Below are 5,960 nucleotides of genomic sequence, written 5' to 3'. Positions count from 1 at the left end.
GTACGGCTCTTCTTCTTCCTCATTTGCTCCTCTTCACCTTCCCGTTTGTTTATTTATTTATTATTCTTTTTTTGAGCCATCTTCTTCATAGTAACGCTGAATATGTGTGTGTACGATCTGGACTCATCCAGTGTTCCAGCGGTATGATGTGTATTTGAAAAAAAGTTTTTTTTTTTTTTTTTTTTTTTTTAAAGTCTGGCGTTTTATTTTAAGTTTAACATGTTAGTCAAGCAGGGTTTTTTTTTTTTTTTTTTTTTTTTTTTTTTTCATGTGGAAAGGCCACATGGTGACATTTCCTTTCATCAGAGTAGTCAACTGACCGAATAATAACAATATTTAACTTTATCCTCGTGAATACTGACTATTTTACTCGCCTGGCCCCATGCAGCTGAAGCTGAGTCGACTACAAGTCTTTTGATTGTTCTCTGTTTCACACCGCTCTCTTTCCTCGTAGGGCGTAGATATTGACTCCATGAATTAGAGATCTATAAAGAAGCGCAGGGAAAAAAGGGCTTAGGTGTCAGCTGACTGTCATGACTCTCTTTGATGCTCGTCTTCGTTGTTTTGGGGGATTTTGTGCGAAAACATTTGATCACAAAAAGCCAACTTTATTGTTATTATTATTTATATATATATTCTATCACTCCCCTCCGTTTCTGGGAAAGCCTCAAAAGATTATTTTGTAGCCGACGCACGAGCGGTCTAAGAAGAGCCTTTAATGGACAATTGCCATCTTTGATTTGACGGCTGATTGATTGCCTGTCATTCGGCTGCTCTTTGATCTATTCATTCCTGATAAACATCAATAAATCACTCGCCATGGCAACGCCACAACCCCGTGACGTCACGTCTGCTCTGACAACCGCCCATTAAAACATCTTTAATTGCTGCTTTTCTACTTTTTTTTCGACATAGGCCAGGGCACAAGGCCACATTTACTTCCACTGCTCAAAGACCACTAACATGAGGAACACGGGGAAAACAGACCGTTTAAATAATGATAGACGGCATCTAAATCTGCTTTATTTTTAATGAACTGTCTAAAAATAACACGTCAACGGATACCTTATGACATTTTGATTGTTAGTCGACAAATTTGCTACAAGGAAAAATGATGTAGTCAAAGAAACAAAAATAGAAATCTGTCAGCTTAACTGTTGCTAATGTCTTTTGTAGGCCTACAGTGTAGCTGCGGTTTAAAGCAGTGAATGATATTCTTGTTGTGTTCAAAACTAGAATACGTACGTCTTGTGATTTTTGAATCCTTGTCTAACTTTAGGGGACACAAGAAGTCTTTGTTTATTCATGGATGAATTGCACGCTGTTACTGTGTCATACACGGCACAATATTTACTGCTGAAACTTTCAGGTGAAGATCTTATCTAAATAAAAACAAGTAGACTATTGACAGTCAGATTCAACAGTTGAGTACAGTTCACAAGTTTACACCATGTACAGATCTGTACGATCAACTCTGACACTCTTGCATGCATACGAATATCACCGGAGCATGAAACACTCGTGAACGGTCCAATAGAGGGCACACCTACAGTCCTAGAAAAACACACACACACACACGCACAAACTAATAACCTAATCTGGAGACGGAAGAATGGTTTGCTCCATCAGTCTGACCCGTCAAAGCAACTTTGTTTCATATTTGATTTAATTGTCTCTCCTTTGACAGCCACATTCATCAATAGCTCTAATGGTCAATCAGAAGTTGGCAGAGTGAGTGCTCTCATTTTGTCCCCCTCCCCTCCTCTCCTTTTCTCTCCCAATACGATAGGCTCGTGCTTTACTTTATCAAAATGCTTTTGCCTAATGGACGCGCAGAGGTAGAGGGAAGGAGGGAGGAGGGGAACAAGGGTGACTGAGAAGCTTCTCATTTCAGAGGAGTGAGTGAGAGAGAGAGAGAAAATCAGGCATTTATGCCTTTGATGAGCGGATGAAGACAAATACGAAAGCAGGCTGAGAGCCTTTTTTTCTCTCTTTAGACGAGGCAACTTCCTGTGATATTTTTTTTTTCTTTTTTAACTCCCTCTCTCCTTTCTTCAAACCAATGCCCCTCCCCTCCGTCTCTCCCTCATCTTCTCACTCCCTCCCTCCCAGCAGCCCTCACAGCTGCAAGTTATAAGGTTGACGACTGCACTGTGGCATACAAAGAGTGATGACAAATTGATTGCGCCGTCGTGATGGAAAGAGCAAAGGAAAGATGGCAGATGATGGGCCTTGATTAGGAACTTTGGGAAATCCAGTCCCCTGCAACCTTGAGCTTTGCATGAGAAAATTTCGCCCTCCCTCACATTTTCTGTCTCTTTCTCTCGCTCCCTCGTTCTGTCTCTCCCTTCCTCCCTCCTCCCACCAAGTCTGGAAGGCCCGCTCAGCCGTAGAAAAAGAAAAGTTGTTTTGCCAGCTTCATTAGTGTTCACCTAATTAGCTGTAAAGCTGATGGATTCCTGACAGGCCTAATGATTGGAGATGACAAGCTCCGCACACTGTCATCCAGCCCAATTAGGTTTGCAGCTAGTTTGATGTAATCAAGTTGATATTACACAGTCCTCCATGCCTTTAGTTGGTGCACTAACTCAATTTGCTGCTGCAGGTGACAAATGGGCCGGGGTACCTGGGTAATCATGTTGGCTGAAATAGAGCGCTTTTAATGGTCAAGAGACTAAGAGCAATAATAGTGGCGAGGTGACAAAACAGAATCAAAAGGCGCAGAAACATCGTGTTGTGAAGGTAACCGTGTGGAAGCGCGTCACAGGCTCTGTGCGCGTACATGCGCACCTTTGACGTGATTTTTTTTTTGTGTGTGTGTGCCTGCTCTCCATTTGTTCAGTCTACTCTATATATCTCTCTTTTTTAACAGACAGACACAGCACTCTCTGTCTAGTGAGGGTGATTCACCCCCCCCGCCAAAAAAAAAAAAAAAAAATCAGCCATTCAGGCGCAGGCAATGCAGCGTACACACCATGTTTTTGTTCACAGGCTTCAAAGCTTTTGCCAGACCAAACATATCAATTGTTTTGGGGAGTCGAAGAGAACATCAAACTTTTTTCCTCCAGCTATCTCTTTGTCCGTCTCGGTTTTTAATATCAAAGCTAGCTACTAAAGCACAGCGTTGTTGGAAACATCCACGTGCCCTTAATACCGAAGTGTCCAAACTACAGTCTCCATGTTTACATGTCTCTCTCGGCTCATAGTTTGGTGAAATGTAATCTCTATACGTGCGTTTGTTTGAACCAAGCGGATTTGATGTATGAAGACAGATGATGTTGATATCGGTCATCATGATGGCGTTCATAGCGTGTTTAAAGTTAGTTTATCTCATCTGCGTTCGAATAAATGTTAACTCTCAGCATTGTGTTTAGAGCGGCTAAATATGATTTATAAAAATATTTGGGTTGTGACGAATGTTACGGAGGCTGCGCTGAGATGGATTGCAGTTGGGGAAAGGAGCTGATTTCTGTGATTTTGTGTGTGTTTGATTGATTGCAGACAGGGAGCAATGATTAATCAAACTCAAAGCCTGTTCCGGCAAGGGTGTGGAGGATTGCATGCGTGAGATCATATGGGGAACACCGCACCGGTGGGCTCGTAAATACGGTCACATTCACATAATGATCACCAGCACATGCTTATATGGAACACACGTACACTAATAGGTTAGTTATGATTAGTATAGATACAATCGCAGAAAGTATATTGTAGTAGTTGGCGGTGTTGAAGTTTTGTGTGTGTCTGTGATCTCTTTTGACTTCTTCGCAAATTAAGAGTCGTCCACTTTGGTTCAAGTTTCTTTTTTTCCTTCCCCTGCTGCAATTTAATTACTTAAATTATAATGAAACGTCATGGTGACTTGATTATGTTAATTACCCTTATTAAAACCTAGTCATGATAATCATATGCATTATTAAGAAAAGGAAAATTATGTCATGTACACCACTGTCCAGAATTACGTTCCTCTCCTCAAATGATTGGGTTTTTCTTTTTTTCTTTTTGTTTAATATATACAGATATTTAATTCAGAAAATGATTAATCAAAAGTTTGCATACTAATGCACGTCTAGACGGATAGAATTTTAATCTAGATGTTTTGCATTTAATGAGCGTAAGAATAAAATCTTCAAATCTAACAGGAGATCTAATTAAACATCACCTGCAGCTCTTTAATAGGCATTTGAGTATTTCTGTATCAAATTTCTTTATCTAACAGCATTATCAATGAAGCGCATGAACACATTTTGTTATAGCTTGATGGTCATTTTAGCAGGAGAGTGAGCAGCATGCCTGTTGGATATATTGTTACACTGAAATTTGTTTATTGTTGTAGTCGCAGATTTTTCTTTGCTTTTATGTACACAGTAGCTGGAAAGAGAACTGCATTTGGCCCTGTGTAGGTGTCTCCTCAGCAGTGTGTGTGTGTGTGTGTGTGTGTGCGCGCGTGGATTATGGGGCCTGAGTCCTCGTCCTCGTCCTCCTCACATTGCTCTGGCCCAAACCCTGCGCTCCCAGGCAGCCAACTGACACTATGATTAGTTATGGCTGTCCTCCGCCTTTTTCACCGCAAGAAGTGAGCAACAATGAGAAGGGTTAAGAGCAGAAGAGGCGGGGAAAAAGCACAGGAACGGAGAGAAAGAGAAAGAAAGAACGAAGGAAAGAGGGATGGGGGTTAAGGGAAAAAAGCTGAATAACCTAACAGCCAAACAGAGTGAGAAAGATAGATAGAGAGAGAGAACAGAGGGAGGGGAAGTTCTCCTCCCTGTGGATCCACACCAGGGTTGATGGTTGATAAACAGAATTTTTTTCCTGAATCTTCCGTCATGGCTCCCATTAGCTTGACAGCTGTCAATTAGGGCTCCCTTGGTCTCGCGGGCTGCAGTTTATTGCAGGCGGTTGATGCTGTCATTTCCCTCACAGTTTCGCCTTGAGCGTTATCAGGAGCGTTCACACAGTCAATAGCTGATGCATCAGCACTTATTTCTTAAATTGGCTCACAAGGCTGCATCCTTCCCTCATTTTTCCCCCTTTCTACCCCCTTACTGTCTCTCTCTCTCTCTCTCCTTCTCTGTTTCTTTCTCACTCCTCCCTTCTTTTCACCCCTTCTTTTCCAGAGATTCCATTGTTTGTGTGCGTCTCACTTTTACACACACTCCAGCTAACAACTATTTTAAGAAACAATTTATCTGCTGATTATTTGTATGATTCATCTTGCGCACTGCTTTTGTAAAGTAGTTATGCTACACACTGTGTGCAAAATATGTTTATAATATATAAAGTTTACAATATAAAGTGATTTCACTGTTTGAAAGTGGTTACAACAGTTTAAATAACCAAAAATACAGATCCACAAAGTATTAACTAGTAAAAAAAGGTAGATTTTTTTGTTGCAGAAACACACTATTACTCTGACCATATTGACCATAATCTGAACATAAAATGCTGTTTTTCCTGTAATAAAATAATATAAGGGGAACAAAATTCAGTAAATCCCATTAAAGTAAAAAAACAACAACATTTGTACAGTTTAAAAGTGAATATTGTTTTGATCCAGATGATTTCCCTTCCTTTCTTTTTCGCTAAGTGTGATTGACCTGAATGCAGATTTTACTTTTTACACCGGCAGTAATTGCTCGCTTGCTGTTAGTACACATTGTTTTGCATTATAAGATTATCATATAAAATGTAGTATATATATATATTTTTTTTTTTACCAAATGTGTTTTTCACAAATTTAAAGTGATGTCGTTGATGGAGGTTTTCCGTGCACAACGCAAAGCCCCGACTAACTGATAATTAAATTTGTTTTCAATTATTTTCATTATCGTTATTTGATCAATTATAACCGTGCTATTTCAGCCCTACAGTAAAACACACAAGTCATTTTTTGTTCATGCTGTTTAAGGATGCAAAACATTGTCAAAAATATATTATATTTGTCTTGTATTAAATGCAAT

General features: G+C 39.9%; 1 protein-coding gene across 1 annotated transcript in view; it reads left to right on the top strand.

Moving 5' to 3' along the window:
• Positions 1 to 5,960, top strand: part of tshz3b (teashirt zinc finger homeobox 3b) — a 38,811-nt gene that overhangs the window by 481 nt on the left and 32,370 nt on the right. The gene's annotated exons all lie outside the window — the stretch shown is intronic.

The sequence above is a fragment of the Squalius cephalus genome (assembly GCF_949319135.1).
Source record: "Squalius cephalus genome assembly, chromosome: 3".
In the NCBI taxonomy this organism is placed as follows: Eukaryota; Metazoa; Chordata; class Actinopteri; order Cypriniformes; family Leuciscidae; genus Squalius; species Squalius cephalus.
This window is presented reverse-complemented; position numbering and strand designations above follow the sequence as displayed.